This window comes from Arachis hypogaea, chromosome 15 (genome assembly GCF_003086295.3).
Source record: "Arachis hypogaea cultivar Tifrunner chromosome 15, arahy.Tifrunner.gnm2.J5K5, whole genome shotgun sequence".
Lineage (NCBI taxonomy): Eukaryota > Viridiplantae > Streptophyta > Magnoliopsida > Fabales > Fabaceae > Arachis > Arachis hypogaea.
In genome coordinates this window covers 102,254,073-102,276,708 of record NC_092050.1, presented here as the reverse complement: position 1 = coordinate 102,276,708, position 22,636 = coordinate 102,254,073, and the positions used below count along the sequence as shown (strand labels likewise).

The following is a 22,636-nucleotide window of genomic DNA, read 5'->3' as shown; positions in this document are numbered from 1 at the left end:
TCTACAAAAGCCCAATTGGCGCGCTCTCAATTGCGTTGGAAAGTAGACATCCTGAGCTTTCCAGCAATATATAATAGTCCATACTTTGCCTGAGATTTCATGGCCCAAACAGGCGTTCCAAGTCAGCTCAAGAATTCTTGCGTTTAACTCCAAAACTGGCACAAAAGCTGGAGTTAAACGCCCAAACTGGCATAAAAGCTGGCGTTTAACTCCAGGAAATGTCTCTACACATAAAAGCTTCAATGCTCAGCCCAAGCACACACCAAGTGGGCCATGGAAGTGGAGTTTTACAATAAACACCCTAGCTTACTCATTTTCTGTAACCCTAGGTCACTAGTTTACTATAAATACTACTTTCAGTGATTCATCTTGTACCTCATGACACTCTACACGTTTTTTATTGTATTCTCTACGGCATGAGTCTCTAAACCCCATTGTTGGGGGTGAGGAGCTCTGCTGTTCTTCATGAATTAATGCAATTACTACTGTTTTCCATTCTATCACGCTTGCTTCTATTCTAAGATATTCATTCGCACTTCAACCTGATGAATGTGATGATCCGTGACAATCATCATCATTCTCACCTATGAACGCGTGCCTGACAACCACCTCCGTTCTACATGCAATCAAGCTTGAATGTGTATCTCTTGGGTTTCTAATCTAAGATTGGAACCTTCGTGGTATAGGCTAGAATTATTGGCGGCCATTCCTGAGATCCAGAACGTCTAAACCTTGTCTGTGGTATTCTGAGTAGGATCTGGGAAGGGATGACTGTGACGAGCTTCAAACTCACGATTGTGGGGTGTGTGACAGACGCAAAAGGATCAATGGATCCTATTCCGACATGATCGAGAACCGACAAATGATTAGCCGTGCGGTGACAGCGCATTTGGAACATTTTCACTGAGAGGATGGGAAGTAGCCATTGACAACGGTGATGCCCAACATAAAGCTTGCCATGGAAGGATCCTTGCGTGCATGAAGAAAAAGATAGTAGGAAAGCAGAGATTCAGAAGACAAAGCATCTCCAAAGCCTCAACTTGTTCTTCATTACTGCATAACAAGTATTTACTTCATGTTCTTTTACTTTTTACAATTAAATCTGAGAATTATTGATATCCTGACTAAGAGTTACAAGATAACCATAGCTTGCTTCAAGCTGATAATCTCCATGGGATCGACCCTTACTCACGTAAGGTATTACTTGGACGACCCAGTGCACTTGTTGGTTAGTTGTGCGGAGTTACAAAAGTGTGATTGTAATTTCGTGCACCAACTATCTCGTCAAGGACTCGCAAGAACCCATGTGAAATAGGGATGACGGTCAAGTTACACTCCCAATTCATTAGGATGAAAAACGAAGATACATCTTAGAATGGAATCAGGTATAGGTTGATTAGGTAAAAGGTCTCCCGGAACAAGGGTGATCCTTGTTCTATGTATATTAATCTAATAACTAAGAATTATAGAAATAAGATAAACTAGTCTTAGAGTGCGAAAATCCACTTTCCGGGCCCACTTGGTGAGTGTTTGGGCTAAGCTTGAGTGAAGCCACAAGTTGGTACTCCCTCTGGGGTGTTGGACGCCAGCTTTGGACTCCTGAATGGGCGTTGGACGCCAGCTGCTCCTTTTTGGGCGTCGGACGCCAGGAATGTGGTTGGTGACTGGCGTTGAATGCCAGTTTTGGACCTTTATTTCCAGAGCAAAGTATAGACAATTGTATATTTCTTGAAAGCCCTAGATATTAGCTTTCCATAGCAATTACGAGCGTGCCATTTGGACTTCTGTAGCTCCAGAAATTCTCCTTCAAGTGCATGGAGATTAGAATCTGCAGCATCTACAGTCCTTTCTCTGTCTCTGAATTAGACTTTTTCCAAAGCTCCTCAATTTCAGCCAGAATTTACCTGAAGTCATCATAAAACACACAAACTCAAAGTAGAATCCAAAAATATTAATTTTTCACTAAAACCTATGAAAACATAATAAAAATTAATCAAAATATAACAAAAACTATATGAAAATGATGCCAAAAAGCGTATAAAATATACGCTCATCAGAATACCAAACTTAAACTATTGCTTGTCCCCATGCAACCTAAAACAAAATAGGATTAAAAAGAAGAGAAGGATACAATAAATCCCAAAGTTTTCAAAAAAGCTCAGTTTCAATTAGATGAGCGGGGCTAGTGGCTATTCACTTCTGAATAGTTTTGGCATCCTACTTTCCTTTGAACCTCAGAATAATTGGCATCTTTAGGAACTTAGAATCCAGATGATACTATTGATTCTCCTAGTTTTGTTCTTTTTGGTTCTTGAACACAGCTTCTTTTGAGTCTTGGCTGTGACCCTAAGCGCTTTGTTTTCCAGTATTACGACCGGATACATAAACGCCACAGACACTTAACTAGGTGAACCCTTTTGGATTGTGATTTAGCTTTGCTAGAATCCCCAGAAAGTGGTGTCCAGAGATCTTAAGCACACTCTTTACTTTGGATTATGACTTTAACTGCTCAGTTTCAAGCTTTTCTCTTGACACCTTCACACCATAAGCATATAGTTAGGGAAGCAGCTCATTTGAACTGTTTTGGCCAAGATTTTGTTCCTTTTAGGCCCTCTTAACCATTGATGTTCAAAGCCTTGGATCCTTGCTCTTGCCTTTTGGTTTAAAGAGCTATTGGCTTTCTGTTTTTCTTTCTTTTTCTACTTGCTCTCTTTTTTTTGTTCTCTTTTTTTCTATTTTCTTCTTTTTCTTGCTTCAAGAAATAATTTTTGAATTTTTTAGATTACCAATAATACTTCTTCTTTTTTCTTCATTCTTTCAAGAGCCAACATCAAACATGCATTGTTTATTTCATGCATTCAGAGAGTAAAAGCAATGACACCACATCAAGATAATTGAAATATTCTTATTATATAACTCGAAATTTAAGCATCTCACTTTTCTTAAGCTGAGAGATATATGGAATATTTCATAGCTTTAAGACATAAATAAAGATGACCATTCACTTGAAACAGGAAACAGATAATGAAAAACAGAAAAATAGCATAGGCAACAGTTGATTTAAGGGAAGGGGTCCACCTTAGTGATGGCGGCTACTACTTCCTCTTGAGAATCCAATGGAGCGCTTGATGCCTTTTATGTCACGCCCCTATCTCTGTTGTTCTTCCCTCATGGCTCTTTGACCTTCTCTTATTTCATAGAGGATGGTGGAATTCTCTTGATGTCTCATCCTCAACTGATTCATGTTGGAGCTTAATTCTCTTAGAGAAGTATGCAATTGGTCCCAATATCCTTGGGGAGGAAAATGCATCCCTTGAGGCATCTCAGGAATTTCTTGTTAAGGGTGCTCCACATGCTCTTGTTGAGGTACATGTGTAGGCTCTCTAATTTGCTCCATCCTTCTTTTAATAATGGGCTTGTCCTCATCAATAGGATGTCTCTTTCTATGATAATTCTGGCTGAATTGCACAAGTGACACATAAGGTGGAGAAAAGCCAACCTTGCTAAGGTGGAAGGCTTTTCAGCTTTCTTATACAATTCTTGAGGTATCACCTCATGTACCTCCACCTCACTCCCAATCATGATGGCTCTGTCAATAGTCACTTCTGACCGATTGCTAGTAGGGATGATGGAGCGTTGGATGAATTCCAACCATCCTCTAGCTACGGGCTTGAGGTTAATCCTTCTTAGTTGGACAGGCTTGCCTTGAACATCCCTCTTCTACTGAGCTCCTTCCACACAAATGTATGAAAGGACTTGATCCAGTCTTTGATCAAAATTGACTCTTCTAGTGTAAGGGTGTGGGTCTCCTTGCATTACTGGCAAATGGAGCGCCAACCTTACACTTTCCGGGCTGAAATCTAAGGGTTGCCCTCAGACCATGGTGCTCCAATTTTTGGGGCTTGGTTTCACGCTTGTATCATGATGTTTATTGACCAATGCATTGGCATAGAACTCTTGCACCATCAAGATTCCAACTTCCAGGATAGGATTGCTTAGAACTTCCCAACCTTTCCTCCGAATTTCTCATCGGATCTCGGGTACTCATTATTTTTTAGCCTAAAGGGGACTTCAAGAATCACCCTCTTCTTTGCCAATACTTCATAGAAGTGGTCTTGATGAGCCTTAGTAAGGAATTTCTCCCTTTCCCAAGGTTTGGAGGCAGAAGCAACAGCTTTTCCTTTCCTCTTTCTAGAGGATTCTCCGGCTTTAGGTGCCATAAGTGTGAATGGAAAGCAAAAAGCAAGACTTTTTCAATACCAAACTTAAAAGCTTTGCTTGTCCTTGAGCAAAATAAGAACACGAAAGAAAAGAGTAGAAGAAGAAGAGAATAGAGGGAGAATGAGGGAGAGAGTGTTTTGGCCAAGTGGGGGGTTTAGTATATAAGGTGTGTGTATGAAGGGTTGGATGAAGAGGTATTTATAAGGGTGGGATGGGGTAAGGTTCGAATGAATGGGTGTGAATTGGATGGGAAAATCTGAATTTGAGTGGGTGGGGGTTGGTGGGAGTTATGATTGTTTTGAGAAGAGATATAGATGTGAGTGGTTGAGGGCTTATGGGAAAGAGTGTGCGAGGAAGAGTGAAAGTAGAAGAGAGAAGAAGGTAGGGTAGGTGGAATTTCTGTGGGACCCACTGGTCTTGGAAATCTAGGGAATTCGAATTTCCTGCCCCTTTGTGGGCGTTGAACGCCTAGCTCCTGCTCCTGGCTGGCATTCAACGCCAGCTTCATGCTCCTTATAGGGCGTTGAATGCTGATGAGCGGATAATTTATACGCTTTTTGGCATTATTTTTAGTATGTTTTTAGTAGGATCTAGTTACTTTTAGGGATGTTTTCATTAGTTTTTATGTTAAATTCACATTTCTGGACTTTACTATGAGTTTGTGTGTTTTTCTCTGATTTCAGGTATTTTCTGCCTGAAATTGAGGGACTTGAGCAAAAATCAGATTCAGAGGTTGAAGAAGGACTGCTGATGCTGTTGGATTCTGACCTCCCTGCACTCAAAGTGGATTTTCTGGAGCTACAGAACTCAAAATGGCGCGCTTCCAATTGCGTTGGAAAGTAGACATCCAGGGCTTTCCAGCAATATTTAATAGTCCATACTTTGGCCGAGTGTAGAGGACGTAAAAGGGCGTTGAACGCCAGTTCTATGCTGCTATCTGGAGTTAAACGCCAGAAACAAGTCACAAACCAGAGTTGAACGCCAGAAATACGTTACAACCTGGCGTTCAACTCCAGAAAGAGCCTCTACACGTGTAACATTCAAGCTCAGCCCAAGCACACACCAAGTGGGCCCCAGAAGTGGATTTATGCATCAATTACTTACTTCTGTAAACCCTAGTAGCTAGTTTATTATAAATAGAACTTTTTATTATTGTATTAGACATCCTGGATTATATTTTTGATCATGAGTTTTATCTTTTGGACGCCTGGTTCTTAGATCAAAGGGGCTGGCCATTCGGCCATGCCTGGACCTTTCAATTATGTATTTTAAAACGGTAGAGTTTTTGCACTCCATAGATTAAGGTGTGGAGCTCTGCTGTTCCTCAGAGATTAATGCAAATTACTACTGTTTTCTATTCAATTCATCTTATTTCGCTTCTAAGATATTCATTCATACTTCAACCTGAATGTGATGAATGTGACAATCATCATCATTCCCCATGAACGCGTGCCTGACAACCACTTTCGTTCTACCTTAGATTGAATGAGTGTCTCTTAGATCTCTTAATCGGAATCTTCGTGGTGTAAGCTAGAATGATGGCGGCATTCAAGAGAATCCAGAAAGTCTAAACCTTGTCTGTGGTATTCCGAGTAGGATTCAATGATTGAATGACTGTGACGAGCTTCAAACTCGCGAGTGCTGGGCGTAGTGACAGACGCAAAAGGAGGGTGAATCCTATCCAGCATGATCGGGAACCTCAGATGATTAGCCGTGCCGTGACAGGGCATCTTGGACCATTTTCACAAGAGGAGGGGATGTAGCCACTGACAACGGTGATGCCCTTGCATAAAGCCATCCATAGAAAGGAGTAAGACTGATTGGATCAAGACAGTATGAAAGCGGAGGTTCAAAGGAACGATTGCATCTCCATATGCTTATCTGAAATTCTCACCAATGATTTACATAAGTATTTCTATCCTTCTTTTACTATTAATTTTGAAAACTCCATAACTATTTTATATCTGCCTGACTGAGATTTACAAGGTGACCATAGCTTGCTTCATACCAACAATATCCGTGGGATTCGACCCTTACTCACGTAAGGTATTACTTGGACGACCCAGTGCACTTGCTGGTTAGTTATGCGAAGTTGTGAAGATATGTTTAGACCATGGTTCTGTGCATCCGTTTTTGGTGCCATCGCCAGGGAATCAATTTCGAACAATAATTCACAACCTGAGTAACAATTTCGCATACCATGTTTTTGGCGCCGTTGCCGGGGATTGTTCGAGTTTTCGGCAAGCTTTTGGTCCGGTAACATCAGTGCCAAGTTTGATCCGGCAACAACACCAAGTTTTTGGCGCCGTTGCCGGGGATTGTTCGAGTTTGGACAACTGACGGTTCATCTTGTTGCTCAGATTGGGTAACTTTCTTTTCGTTTTCTTTTCAAAAAGCTTTCAAAAAATTTTTTAAATTTCTTTCAAAAATTTCTCCTTTGTTTTCGAAAAAAATTTTAAAATAAAAATGTTTTCAAAAAAATTATATTTTTCTTTTCTTTAGAATTTTTAAGAATGAATTCTAGTGTTTCATGAAGCAGGTTAAAGCCTGGCTGACTGTAGGGCATGTTAGGCGTGTCATGTCTGAGTTACATACTAAAGCTTGGCTGGCTATTAAGCCATGCCTGACCCTTTGATTGGAGCTTTAGACTAAAGAGCATAAGATTCCTGGAATTCATATTAAAAATTTTGGAATCCTTATTTTTCTTTTTCAAATCAATTTTTGAAAAAAAAAATTCCAAAAAAAAAATTTTAGAAAATCATAAAAATCAAAATAATATTTTTGTGTTTCTTGTTTGAGTCATGTGTCATGTTATAAGTTTGGTGTCAATTGCATACTCATCTTGCATTTTTCGAAAATTCATGCATTCATAGTGTTCTTCATGATCTTCAAGCTGTTCTTGGTAAGTCTTCTTTTTGATCTTGATGTTTTCTTGTTTTGTGTTGTATTATGTTTTTCATATGCATTCTTGCATCCATAGAGTCTAAGCATCAAAGATTTCTAAGTTTGGTGTCTTGCATGTTTTCTTTGCATTAAAATTTCTTTCAAAAATGTGTTCTTGATGTTCATCATGATCTTCATAGTGTTCTTGATGTTCATGTTGACATTCATAGCATTCTTGCATGCATTCATTGTTTTGATCCATAACTTTCATGCATTGCATCATTTTTCTTGTTTTTCTCTCTCATCATAAAAATTCAAAAATAAAAAAAATATATCTTTCCCTTTTTCTCTCTTAAAATTTCGAAAATTAGATTTGACTTTTTCAAAAAATTTTAAAATCTAGTTGTTTTTATGAGTCAAATCAAATTTTCAATTTAAAAAATTCTTATCTTTTTCAAAATCTTTTTCAAAAATCAAATCTTTTTTCAATTTTTTTTTAGTTATTTTCGAAAATTTCAAAAATATTATTCAAAAATCTTTTTCTTATCTTTATCACATAATTTTCGAAAATAACATCATCAATTAATGTTTTGATTCAAAAATTTCAAGTTTGTTACTTGCTTGTTAGGAAAGATTCAAACTTTAAGTTCTAGAATCATATCTTGGGATTTCTTGTGAATCAAGTCATTAATTGTGATTTTAAAAATCAAATCTTTTTCAAAACTAATTTCAATCATATGTTTTCAAAAATTTCTTCTTATCTTACCTTTTTCAAAAATTTGATTTCAAAATATCTTTTCTAACTTCCTAACTTCTTATCTTTTCAAATTTGTTTCAACTAACTAACTAACTTTTGTTTGTTTCTTATCTTTTTCAAAACCACCTAACTAACTCTCTCTCTCTAATTTTTGAAAATATCTTCCCTCTTTTTCAAAATTTCTTTTTAATTAACTAATTATTTCAATTTTTAAATCTTAATTTTCGAAAATTACTAACATTTTTCAAAAACTATTTTCGAAAATTACTAACTCTTTTTCAAAAATTATTTTCAAAAATTCTCTTTCTCTCTCATCTCCTTCTTTTCTTCTACTCACACAGGGGAACCTCTATACCTGTGGTAAAAAGGATCCCTATTATTATTATTTTTCTGTGCCCTCTTCTTTGTCATATGAGCAGGAGCAAGGACAAGAATATTCTTGTTGAGGCAGATCCAGAACCTGAAAGGACTCTGAAGAGAAAATTAAGAGAAGATAAATTACAACTATCCAGCAAGCACCTGTCAGGAATTTTCGAACAAGAAGAGAAGATGGCAGCCGAAAATAATAATAATGCAAGGAGAATGCTTGGTGAATTTACTGCACCTAATTCCAATTTATATGGAAGAAGCATCTCCATCCCTACCATTGGAGCAAACAACTTTGAGCTGAAACCTCAGCTAGTTTCTCTAATGCAGCAGAACTGCATGTTTCATGGACTTCCATCGGAAGATCCTTTTCAGTTCTTAACTAAATTCTTGCAGATCTGTGATACTGTTAAGACTAATGGAGTAGATCCTAAAGTCTACAGGCTCATGCTTCTCCCATTTGCTGTAAGAGACAGAGCTAGAATCTGGTTGGACTCTCAACCCAGAGGCAGCCTGAACTCTTGGGATAAGCTGGTCACGGCCTTCTTAGCCAAGTTCTTTCCTCCTCAAAAGCTGAGCAAGCTTAGAGTGGATATTCAAACCTTCAGACAGAAAGAAGGTGAATCCCTCTATGAAGCTTGGGAAAGATACAAGCAGTTGACCAAAAAGTGTCCTTCTGACATGCTTTCAGAATGGACCATCCTGGATATATTCTATGATGGTTTATCTGAGCTATCAAAGATGTCATTGGATACTTCTACAGGTGGATCCATTCACCTAAAGAAAATGCCTGCAGAAGCTCAAGAACTCTTTGACATGGTTGCTAATAACCAGTTCATGTAAACTTCTGAGAGGAATCCTGTGAGTAATGGGACGCCTCAGAAGAAGGGAGTTCTTGAAGTTGATACTCTGAATGCCATATTGGCTCAGAACAAAATATTGACTCAGCAAGTCAATATGATTTCTCAGAGTCTGAATGGAATGCAAACTGCATCCAACAGTACTCAAGAGGCTTCTTATGAAGAAGAAGCTTATGATCCAGAGAACCTTGCAATAGCAGAGGTAAATTACATGGGTGAACCATATGGAAACACCTATAATCCATCATGGAGAAATCATCCAAATCTCTCATGGAAGGATCAAAGGCCTCAACAAGGCTTTAATAATGGTGGAAGAAACAAGTTTAACAATAATAAACCTTTTCCATCATCCACTCAGCAACAGACAGAGAACTCTGAACAAAATACCTCTAATTTAGCAAACTTAGTCTCTGATCTATCTAAGGCCACTGTGAGTTTCATGAATGAAACAAGGTCTTCCATTAGAAATTTGGAAGCACAAGTGGGCCAGTGATGAGCGGATAATTTATACGCTTTTTGACATTGTTTTTAGTATGTTTTTAGTAGGATCTAGTTACTTTTAGGGATGTTTTTAATAGATTTTGTGTTAAATTCACATTTCTGGACTTTACTATGAGTTTGTGTGTTTTTCTGTGATTTCAGGTATTTTCTGGCTGAAATTGAGGGACTTGAGCAGAAATCAGATTCAGAGGTTGAAAAAGGACTGCTGATGCTGTTGGATTCTGACCTCCCTGCACTCAAAATGGATTTTCTGGAGCTACAGAACTCGAAATGGCGCGCTTCCAATTGCGTTGGAAAGTAGACATCCAGGGCTTTCTAGCCATATATCATAGTCCATACTTTGGCCAAGAATTGACGACGTAAACTGGCGTTCAACGCCAGCCTTCTGCCCAAATCTGACGTCCAGCGCCAGATAAGGATCCAAAACCAGAGTTGAACGCCCAAACTGGCACAGAAACTGGCGTTCAACTCCACAAATGGCCTCTGCACGTGCAACACTTAAGCTCAGCCCAAACACACACCAAGTGGGCCCCGAAAGTGGATTTATGCATCAATTACTTACTCATGTAAACCCTAGTGACTAGTTTATTATAAATAGGACCTCTTACAATTGTATTAGACATCTTTTGAACGCATTGTTCTTAGACCATGGGGGCTGGCCACACGGCCATGCCTGGACCTTCACTTATGTATTTTCATACGGTAGAGTTTCTACACTCCATAGATTAAGGTGTGGAGCTCTGCTGTTCCTCAAAGATTAATGCAAAGTACTACTGTTTTCTATTCAATTCTTCTTATTTCTCTTCTAAGATATCCATTCGCACCCAAGAACGTGATGAAGGTGATGATTATGTGTGACGCTCATCATCCTTCTCCCTTATGAACGCGTGCCTGACAAACACTTCTGTTCTACATGAATTAAGCTAGAATGAGTATCTCTTAGATCTCCTAACCAGAATCTTCGTGGCGTAAGCTAGAATGATGGCGGCATTCAAGAGAATCCGGAAGGTCTAAACCTTGTCTGTGGTATTCTGAGTAGGATTCAATGATTGAATGACTGTGACGAGCTTCAAACTCGCGAGTGTTGGGCGTTAGTGACAGACGCAAAAGGAGGGTGAATCCTATTCCAGCATGATCGAGAACCGACAGATGAATAGCCGTGCCGTGACAGGGTGCGTGAGCATATGATTCACTGAGAGGAAGGGATGTAGCCACTGACAACGGTGATTCCCTTGCATACAGCCAGCCATGGAAAGGAGTAAGACTGATTGGATGAAGATAGCAGGAAAGCAGAGGTTCAGAGGAACGAAAAGCATCTCCATTCGCTTATCTGAAATTCCTACCTATGATTTACATAAGTATTTCTATCCTTACTTTATGTTTTATTTACATAATATATTGTAGCCCATATGAGTCAACTTAACTGAGATTTACAAGGTGACCATAGCTTGCTTCAAGCCAACAATCTCTGTGGGATCGACCCTTACTCACGTAAGGTTTATTACTTGGACGACCCAGTACACTTGCTGGTTAGTTGAACGGAGTTGTGTCCACACATAGTAAAGAGCCATAATAATGATTCCATACAATAACAAAGAGTACTACATTAATGTGATCACAATTTCGTGCACCAGCCAGCTGAGTAAAAGGATCACTGAAATCCCTCCTAGTACTCTCCCAAGCAATACAGAAGAGAATCCAAAAGGAGAGTGCAAGGCCATTGACATAAGCACCATGGCCGAACCTGTAAGGGAAGGAGAGGACGTGAATCCCAAGGAGAAAGACCTCCTGGGACGTCCAGTGATCAATAAGGAGCTTTCCTCTGAGGAACCAAAGGACTCTGAGGCTCATCTAGGGACCATAGAGATTCCATTGAACCTCCTTATGCCATTCATGAGCTCTGATGAGTATTCCTCTTCTGAAGAGAATGAGGATGTTACTGAAGAGCAAGCTGCCAAGTTCCTTGGTGCAATCATGAAGCTGAATGCCAAATTATTTGGTATTGAAACTTGGGAAGATGAACCTCCCTTGTTCACCAATGAACTAAGTGATCTGGATCAACTGACATTGCCTCAGAAGAGACAGGATCCTTGAAAGTTCATAATACCTTGTACTATAGGCACCATGATCTTTAAGGCTCTGTGTGACCTTGGTTCAGGGATAAACCTCATGCCCCTCTCTGTAATAGAGAAACTGGGAATCTATGGGGTGCAAGCTGCTAAAATCTCATTAGAGATGGCAGACAATTCAAGAAAACAGGCTTATGGACAAGTAGAGGACGTGTTAGTGAAGGTTGAAGGCCTTTACATCCCTACTGATTTCATAGTCTTGGATACTGGAAAGGAAGAGGATGAATCCATCATCCTAGGAAGACCTTTCCTAGCCACAACAAGAGCTGTGATTGATGTGGACAGAGGAGAATTGATCCTTCAAATAAATGAGGACAACCTTGTGTTTACAACTTAAGGATCTCTCTCTGCATCCATGAAGAGGAAGCAGAAAAAGCTTCTCTCAAAGCAGAGTCAATCAAAGCCCCCACAGTCAAACTCTATGTTTGGTGTTAGGAGGCCACAACCAAACTCTAAGTTTGGTGTCAAACCCCCATATCCAAACTCTAAGTTTGGTGTTGGGAGGTCTCAACAGAACTCTGCACATCTGTGAGGCTCCATGAGAGCCCACTGTCAAGCTATTGACATTAAAGAAGCGCTTGTTGGGAGGCAACCCAATGTTTAATTATCTAATTTTATTTTTTGTTTTTCATGTTTTATTAGGTTCATAATCATGTGGAGTCACAAAATAAATATAAAAATTGAAAACGGAATCAAAAATAGCAGAAGAAAAATCACACCCTGGAGGAAGACCTTACTGGCGTTTAAACGCCAGTAAGAAGCATGTTTTGGGCGTTCAACGCCAGAACAGAGCATGGTTCTGGCGCTGAACGCCAGAAATGGGCAGCATCTGGGCGTTTGAACGCCAGAACAAGCATGGTTCTAGCGTTCAATGATGTGTGGAAAACGATCCAACACAAAACTCACCGGCAAGTGTACCGGGTCGCATCAAGTAATAATAACTCACATGAGTGAGGTCGATCCCACAGGGATTGAAGGATTGAGCAATTTTAGTTTAGTGGTTGATTTAGTCAAGCGAATCAAGTATTGGTTGTGTGATTTGTGATTTGCAGAAGCTAAATTGCATGGAAAGTAAAGGGGAAGGGGAAATTTGCAGTAAACTAAAGAGCAGGAAAGTAAAGGAGCTGAATCTTAAAGTGCAAGTAAATTAAATTGCAGAAACATAAATTGCAAGTAATGTAAATGGTTGAAGCTTAAAGTGCAAGAAACATAAATTGCTTGAATTGTAAAAGGGATTGGGAGTTGGAATTGCAGAAATTAAACAAGAACAAGTAAATTGCATCAAACAATAAAGTAAAAGATGAATTAAATTGAAGTGGATCTCAAACAGAAGAGTAAAAGTGCTTTGAGAATTATAAAGACAGAAAGGCAGTGCTTAATTTGCAGCAAAGTAAAAGAGGTTGAAGATCTCAGGGTGGAAGAGACTAGATAACAAGTCTAGATCTCAAATCCTTCCTTGATCCAACAAGAACAATTGCAAAAGAAGTAAAGGAAAGTAAATTGCAGAATTGAAGAGAAGATGAAGCAGTAAACAGTAAGTGAAATTCAATTATGCAGAGAAAGTAAACAAGAGATCTCAAGGTGAGATTGAAATAGAAGTTCTTCAATTCTCCACCCAAGATCCAAAGCAAGAAAATAAAAGAGTGCTCAAGCAAGAACCAAGAAGAAGAGAGATCAATTCTCCTTCCAAGTTCTCAGAAATTCAAAGTAAAAAATGAAAATGCAAGTAAAAAGGGAAAATTCAAAATGAAGTCTAGAGGTCCTAATTACATCAAACTAACTCCTATTTATACACTTTCTATTCTTGGATTTTGGAATTTGGGTGGGCTTTTGATTTGGTGAAGAAATGAATTAAATTGGATTTTTAATCCAATTCCTAGCCCAAATTACACCTCCAGGGGAAAGCTCAGTTGGAAAATCCAACTTAGCTTTCAAGCATGCTCCATCCGTGTCAAGTGTGGTGTGCAAGGCTTCCTTGGTGCGCCAAAGTGTGAAAGTTCAATGCTCAGTTGGAAAAATCAACTGAGCTTTCCTTGTGTTGAGCTTTGTTGCGCCAATTTGGTGCTGCCCGTGTCATGATGCGCATGACAGCCCCCTTGGTGTGCAAAACTTGTGCGCCAAAGTGTGGGGAAGGATGGGAGAAGCAATGCTCAGTTGGAATTTCCAACTTAGGTTCCCTTGTAGCGCCTTTGCTTGAGACTTCAAGGTCCCAAGTTCAACACTTGGTGGAGGAAGTGGAGGAAGTCTTTGGAGCTAATTTCCTTGGATGAGTGGGACGCTCCTCCCTTGCACTTCCAAGAGCTCCTTGGTTCGAAACTTGGCCCAAGCATTTAAGCTATTTTCCCTTGATTTTCCTTGCTAGCTTGGTGGCACTCCTTCCTTATGTTTCAAAGAATACCCAAGTTCAAGTCCTGGAGGAAGCATTCTAGCTATTTATTCTCCAATTCCCTTGCAAGGAGTAGCGTGTGGTTCCAAGTTCGAACCATGGAGGATGCATTTTGGCTATTTCTTCTTGAATTCTCTTGTGAGGAACGTCCCTTGCCTTCTCCTTGGTCCTTGGTTCGAATCTTGGTGGCTTCACTCATGGAATTTCATCTTGAATTAATTTGAAGAGGTCCCCGATAAAGTTAACTTAGTTAACTTAGCTTTGCACCCATTCCTTGCTTTCTTTAGTGCTAAGTTAACTATTTTAACTTAGCTTTGTAGCTCCCTTCTCCTTCCATCCCTTGTGAAGCTCAGTTAGCTTTTTCAACTTAACTTCCCATTCTTCCTCAATGTGATCATGCTTTTTCTTTCCTTTTGGCACGCTTCTTGCTTCCTTGGCCACGTTTTCTTTCCTTTGGGCACACTTCTTGTGCCACGCTTTTCTTCTTTTCTTCTTTCTTCACCTACAATTAACCAAATCAACCAATCAAAGTATCACTAAATTTACAAGGTTTATAAATCATTAAAATTCAATTAAATTTGGCTTCAACCTCATGATTTAGCATCAAATAATTAGTGGTTGTTTGATTCAAAGAAGTCATGCATTTTCACTCCAAATTACTTACTTAGAATGCAAGAAAGTGCATAAAACCTACTAAAATTAAAGACAAAGGCTAGTGAAACTAGGCTAAGATGACTTGTCATCACAACACCAAACTTAAAACTTGCTTGTCCCCAAGCAAGCACTTAGACATAAGAGAAGATAGAATGAAGTAGATAAGCATGCATGTCCTTATTAGGCAATTAGTTGAATTTTGTTTATGGGGTTTTATGCAGATCAAAAATAGCTCATTTATTATTTGCTGTAAAAATAACTATGCTTCCTTAAGGGTTCACCAAGGTTGCTGCTATGATTCCTTACCCTTTTGCTTAATCCCCTTGTTAGCTTTTTCTGCTTTCTTTTGCATTTCAGAGCTTATTATTTATTAGAGGCTTGGTGTCAAATGTTGCAGTGGCCTTTGGCTTATTTTCACTTAACATTTTTTTTTTCACCACAGACACATGGCTCACCTTTTTCTTCCTAGGATCATTGATGCCCAGCATCTCTTTGGATTACTAAATGTTTTGTAGCTAGGCTGCTCTTTATTGTGGACTTTCAGTTGACAATCCCAAATCAGTTGATCTAAGTTGCCAAGTTTTAAGATACTCCTTAGAACCTACTTGTCCAAGCATCTCCCAGTACATAAACACCACAGGCATATGTCCTAGGGTCCAAGCTATTGGTGTCTAGCCTTATTGTTTTGTTTCTTTGCCAACTTTTGGCTTTTCTTCTTTCTTTTTCTTTCTGTTTTGGTTTATTTTCAAGGGAATTTTATTAATTGAAGGATCATAGCAGCAAACTAGCTTACACTTCAAGAAACAAGTCATTCTGCAACATTTATTCCATGAGCTAATAATTGAATCAAATACATACCACCACTAACTTCATTCTAACTTTCGCAACATTGAACAATTACTTTTCTAAATCAAACATCTTTCTTTTATTCACACAGCAAGGGAGACAAGACAGAGTATTCAAGCATGATGAGTGATGACAATTATTATGCAGATGACTTTCAAGCAAAAATTATGCAGATAGCTTTCTTTAACATGTACTTCCACTTGCAACTAAATAATCATTCCAGCCAGACATAAAAGATTCTCTGAATTAATTCATTACATAACAATAAGGATCAAGAATAGATACAACCTGTTGAGTTGCAGTTTTCCATTCTTACTTCAAATTGCTCCTTTTGAGTTGTATTTCAGGTGTTCTTTTAATTTGTTGGCTATTCTTCTGCCTGCTCCTCAAATGTTGCTTGCTGTTCAACCCTTTTAGGTGTTGGTAAATCTGCAAAGCTTGTATGTGTGTGGCTCTCGAACTTACTTTCGTGTGTGAACACCAAACTTAGTCCCTTGCCACTATTCCTCATGCAACAATTTATATGTGAACTTCTTTTTTTTTTTTTTTTTTTTTTTTCAAAAGGAATAAACTAATGATTTGGAAACAGAAAAATAGTTAACTAGTTTATCTAAGTGCTCAAAGCTAGCATTATGTAGGGTGAGAATATGTTTTATGATGATATTTTGGTGGAACACCAAACTTAAAATTCTTCATTCTCCCTTATATTGCTTTGGTGTGCAACACCAAACTTAGCTTTTTGCAATATAGATAAGGCTAATTAACCTCTTTATCGAAATAGCTATGAAAAGAAACTACCTCAGGTTGGGTTGCCTCCCAACAAGCGCTCTTTTATTGTCACTAGCTTGACATTCTCTGTGTTTGTTCAGTTCAGGTATTGAACTTCCTTTTCCTTGTCCCATTGTCCTCCTAAATAAGGCTTTGCTCTATGTCCATTTGCTGTGAAGTGGCTTTTTGTGGCTTCATCTAGCAACTCAAGACTTCCATAGGGAAAGACTTTTGTTACTAGATACGGACCTGTCCATTTGGACTTGAGCTTTCCAGGGAAGATCTTGAGCCTTGAGTTATACAGGAGCACTTGCAGTCCTGGCTTGAATTCTTTCTTTGAGATCTTTTTGTCATGCCACCTCTTAGCTCTCTCCTTGTATATCTTAGCATTCTCATAAGCTTCTAGTCTAAACTCATCCAACTCATTTAGTTGTAGCAGCCTCTTTTCTCCTGCTGTTTGAGAATCAAGGTTGAGAAGTTTAGTGGCCCAAAAAGCTTTATGTTCAAGCTCCACAGGGAGGTGACACGATTTTCCATATAATAGCTGAAATGGGGACTTCCCAATGGGGGTTTTGAAAGCTGTCCTGTATGCCCAAAGTGCATCTTCTAACTTCCTGGCCCAATCTTTCCTTGTGCTTCCCACTGTTTTTTCTAAAATTCTCTTCAGCTCTCTATTTGCTAATTTAGCCTGGCCATTAGTCTGAGGATGGTATGGTGTGGCTACTTTATGGATTACTCCATATTTGTGGAGGAGTTTCTCCATTTGCTTGTTGCAAAAATGACCACCACCATCACTGACAAGACCCTTGGGAACTCCATATCTAGTGAAGATATGTTTCTTAAGGAATTGAAGGACAATTTGTGCATCACAAGTGGTTGTGGCTATGGCTTCCACCCATTTTGAGACATACTCTACTGCTACCAAGATGTATCTGAAAGAATAAGAAGGGGGAAAAGGTCCCATGAAATCAATGCCCCATAGGTCAAATAGCTCAACTTCCAAGATGAAATTCTGAGGCATCTCATTCCTTTTTGTCAACCCTCCAGCTCTTTGGCATTCATTACATTGGTGAACAAACTCTCTGGCATCCTTAAAGATAGTTGGCCAATAGAAACCGCTTTGTAACACCTTTGCAGTTGTTCTCTCTGGTCCAAAATGTCCACCATATGCTGAACCATGACAATGCCACAATATGTCCCTCATTTCATTTTCATGGACACATTTCCTAATCATTCCATCAGAGCACCTTTTGAATAAAAAGGGTTCATCCCACAAGAACTTCCTTGCTTCATTGAGCAGCTTCTTCACTTGTTGCTTAGAATATTCTTGAGGTATCTTCCTTCCCACTTTGTAGTTTGCTATGTCAGCAAACCAGGGTGTTTGTTGAACTTGGAACAGGTGCTCATCTGGGAAGTTCTCATTTACTTGTTGTGGTCTATCTTGACAGGCTTCTTGTGGTACTCTTGATAGATGATCTGCCACTTGATTTTCACTTCCCTTTCTATCTCTTACTTCAATATCAAACTCTTGAAGTAGCAGCACCCACCTAATAAGCCTTGGCTTTGAATCCTGTTTAGACATTAAATACTTGAGTGCAGCATGGTCAGTGTACACTATAACTTTGGAGCCAATCAAGTACTGTCTAAACTTATCAAACGCATAAACAATCGCCATAAGTTCTTTCTCAGTGGTTGTATAATTTTTCTGTGTTTCATTTAACACTTTGCTGGCATAATATATGACATGATGCAACTTGTCTTTCTTTTGTCCCAGCACAGCACCAATAGCAAGATCACTTGCATCACACATAAGTTCAAAAGGTAAGTTCCAATCAGGAGGTGTGATGATTGGTGCTGTGATGAGTTTTCTTTTTAAGGTTTCAAAGGCATGCTTACAGTTGTCATCAAAGATGAAAGGGTTGTCAATCACTAGCAAATTGCTCAATGGCTTTGCTATTTTTGAGAAATCTTTGATGAACCTTCGGTAGAAACCAGCATGCCCAAGAAAACTCCTTATTGCTTTCACATTAACGGGTATAGGAAGTTTTTCAATAATTTCTATTTTAGCTTTATCAACTTCTATACCTCTGCATGACACTTTATGCCCAAGAACTATCCCTTCAGGAACCATGAAATGGCATTTTTCCCAGTTTAGGATCAAATTAGTTTCTTGGCATCTTTTCAAAACAAGAGTCAAATTATGCAAACAGGTGTTAAATGAGTTTCCAAAAACAGAAAAATCATCCATGAAGACTTCTAAAAATTTTTCAACCATATCTGAGAAAATGGAAAGCATACACCTCTGAAATGTGGCTGGGGCGTTGCACAGCCCAAAGGGCATCCTCTTGTATGCAAAAACTCCAAATGGACATGTGAAGACAGTTTTCTCTTGATCTTTAGGGTCCACCACGATTTGATTGTAACCAGAATACCCATCTAAGAAACAATAATAGGCATGGCCAGCTAGTCTTTCCAGCATCTGATCAATGAATGGGAGAGGGAAATGGTCTTTTCTTGTGGCATCATTCAATCTTCTGTAGTCTATGCACATCCTCCACCCAGTCACTGTCCTAGTAGGGATCAACTCATTCTTCTCATTGGTAATGACCGTCATTCCTCCCTTTTTTGGTACAACTTGAACCGGGCTCACCCATGAGCTGTCAGAGATTGGAAAAATTATTCCAGCATTCCACAACTTCATGACTTCCTTTTGAACTACCTCCTTCATGGCTGGGTTGAGTCTTCTTTGGGGTTGGACCACAGGCTTTGATTCTTCTTCCAGCAAAATTTTATGCATACAAATGGCTGGGCTAATACCTTTGATATCGTCAATTGTCCACCCCAAGGCTGCTTTGTGAGCTTTCAACACTTCAATCAGTTTTGTTTCTTCTTCCATATTCAAGGAGGAGTTAATGATCACTGGTAGGGTCCCTTCTTCTCCGAGGAACACATATTTGAGGTGAGGGGGAAGAGGTTTCAATTCCTGTTTTGGCTTCTCTTTCTCCTTGCCTTCACTAGAGATTTCCACCACCTCTTCTTCTTGTTGCTCATGATAAGTGGTTTCTAACATTTCCTCCACTAGACTTTCTATTATGTCCACCTTCATGTAATTTTCTTGTTCAGGAGGGTGTTGCATTGATTTGAAGACATTGATGACCATTTGCTCATTATGTACTCTAAAAATCATCTCTCCCTTTTCTACATCAATAATGGCTCTGGCTGTGGCTAAAAATGACCTTCCCAAGATGATTGAATTGTTTCCTTCTTCCTCTGTATCTAGAATGACGAAGTCTGCTGGGAAAATAAACTCCCCAACCTTCACTAGCAGGTTTTCCACAATGCCATTGGGTGTCTTGATTGATCTGTCAGCCATCACCAAAGACATCCTGGTAGGTTTGAGTTCCTCTATGGCAAGCTTCCTCATCATTGACAACGGCATCAGATTGATGCTAGCACCAAGGTCACAGAGAGCTTTGTCTAGGGTCATTTTGCCTATGGTACATGAAACTACAAAGCTTCCTGGATCTTTAAGCTTTGGTGGGAAAACTCCTTGAATCACGGCACTACATTCTTCAGTAAGAAGTATGGTTTCCTTCTCTTGCTAACTCCTTTTTTTGTTGATAAGTTCCTTCAAGAACTTTGCATACAGGGGCATTTGCTCAAGTGCTTCAGCTAAGGGAATATTGATCTCCAACTTCTTGAAGATTTCAAGAAATTTTGGGAAGTGTTGATCCTTAGTCTCCTTGTTGAACCTTTGAGGATATGGCAAGGGTGGAGTGAAGTTCATTCCCTGCCTTTGGTCCTTAGTTGGCTCTTCAATTACTTCCTTTCCCTTTCTTGATTTTTGTGGCTGATCTTCTTTTTCTTGAACTTGATTTTGAGTTTGCTTGCTTGCTGCCTCCTTCTTGTCATTGACTTTCTCTTCTTCAGCTTGTTTCTTGTCACTTTCCTTTGGCTTCTTGGTTGCTTCTTCATCTTTCACCAGGACTTTTCCACTCCTCAGTTGTATTGCCTTGCACTCCTCTTTAGGATTAGGAATGGTGTCACTTGGCAGTGAGTTAGGTGGCCTTTCAATGGTAATCTGCTTGGAGAGTTGGCCGATTTGCCTTTCCATATTTTTCATGGAGGCTTCTTGGTTCTTGGTTGTCATTTCTTGGTGTTTCCACATTTTGTCTATCAAGGTTTCCAAGTTGGTGAGTCTTTGAGATTCAGGTGATGCTTGTGGTGGGTTGTTAGATGTGGATGGTGGATGGTAGGCATTTTGGTTGGTGGGTTGGTTGTTAGATTGGTAATGGTTGGGGTTGGGGTTGTTGTTTTGAGGTTTTCTGTAGGGGTTTTGATTAGTTTGCTGCTGGTTGTGGTTTTGGTTGTTTCTTGAGGTATTTTGGTTTGAGTTCCTCTGCCATGGTTGTTGGTTTTGGGTGTGATTATCTCCCCATCTGAGGTTTGGGTGGTTCTTCCAAGAAGGGTTGTAGGTGTCACCATAGACTTCATTTAGCCCAGAATTTTGGTTGTGCATGTACTGGACTTGTTCTTGCTGTTGCTCCTCTTGAGTCTCTTCATTTTGTCCCCATGTGGATGATGGTTGGCTTGTATTAACTGCTGCAACTTGGAGGCTATCAATCCTCTTGGCCATTTGCTCAAATTGTTGTTGAATTTGCTGCTGCATCATTTTGTTTTGAGCCAAGATTGAGTCCACTCCTTCCAACTCCATCACTCTTTTCCTTTGTGATGGTTGGCGTTGCCTTTGGTGAGCAAAGAAATATTGGTTGTTGGCCACCATATCAATGAGATTTTGGGCTTCCTCTGCTGTTTTCATCAATTGTAAAGACCCTCCTGCTGAAAAATCCAAAGCCTCTTGAGATTTCAATGTCAAGCCTTCATAAAAATTCTGCAATCTATCCCACTCACTGAACATTCCTGGTGGACACTTCCTGATTAGCGCTTTGTATCGTTCCCATGCCTCATACAAGGGTTCAGCATCCATTTGTGTGAATGTTTGCACTTCAGTCTTTAATCTAATAACCCTTTGAGGTGGGTAAAACTTGGCAAGGAACTTGGTTACTAGATCATCCCAATTGTTGATGCTGCCTCTTGGGAAGGATTCCAACCATTGAGTGGCTTTGTCTCTGAGAGAAAATGGAAATAGCAGTAGCTTGTAATTGTCAGGGTGCACACAATTGGTTTTGACAGTGTCACAAATCCTCAAGAAGGTGGACAAGTGTTGGTTAGGGTCTTCAAGTGGTCCTCCTCCATAAGAGCAATTGTTTTGAACCAAGGTGATGAGTTGTGGCTTTAGTTCAAAGTTATTTGCATTAACATTTGGGGTAAGAATGCTACTCCCACAATGTCTAGGATCTGCACTTGTGTAGGAAGCCAAAACTCTTCTCTGTGGTGGATTATTGTTGTTATTGGCTGCTCCTTCGGCCCCATTTGGTGGGTTTGTTAAGTGTTCCTCCATATCTTGGAATTCTTCTTCTGAATCCTCTTCTCCAATAATGTTTTTCCCTCTTTCAGCTCTTCTTAATCTTCTGAGGGTTCTTTCGTCTTGTTCACAAAAAGTGGGTGTAATTCTCCTTGTACCTGACATATAACCAAAGCATAAAAATCACAACACCAGAAAGCAACAACACTTCAATCCATGGCTGAAGTGAAATGTTAATTGGCTTAAGCAAAATTTCAAACAGTTAGTGGGTTAGTCAAAATTAAAGAAACAGAAAATAAAAAGTGCTTGATCTAGATCTCCACTTCACTTAATCATTGTCAATCTAATCAATCCCCAGCAACGGCGCCAAAAACTTGATGTGTGGAAAACGATCCAACACAAAACTCACCGGCAAGTGTACTGGGTCGCATCAAGTAATAATAACTCACATGAGTGAGGTCGATCCCACAGGGATTGAAGGATTGAGCAATTTTAGTTTAGTGGTTGATTTAGTCAAGCGAATCAAGTATTGGTTGTGTGATTTGTGATTTGCAGAAGCTAAATTGCATGGAAAGTAAAGGGGAAGGGGAAATTTACAGTAAACTAAAGAGCAGGAAAGTAAAGGAGCTGAATCTTAAAGTGCAAGTAAATTAAATTGCAGAAACTTAAATTGCAAGTAATGTAAATGGTTGAAGCTTAAAGTGCAAGAAACATAAATTGCTTGAATTGTAAAAGGGATTGGGAGTTGGGATTGCAGAAATTAAACAAGAACAAGTAAATTGCATCAAACAATAAAGTAAAAGATGAATTAAATTGAAGTGGATCTCAAACAGAAGAGTA

General features: G+C 39.3%; 1 non-coding gene across 1 annotated transcript; it reads right to left on the bottom strand.

The window, feature by feature from the left end:
• Positions 1 to 8,806: 8,806 nt before the first annotated feature.
• On the bottom strand, positions 8,807 to 8,914 carry LOC112753826 (small nucleolar RNA R71). Its single transcript, XR_003178191.1, has one exon. It is a non-coding gene; the product is annotated as a small nucleolar RNA R71 (small nucleolar RNA).
• Between the last annotated feature and the right edge of the window lie 13,722 nt (positions 8,915 to 22,636).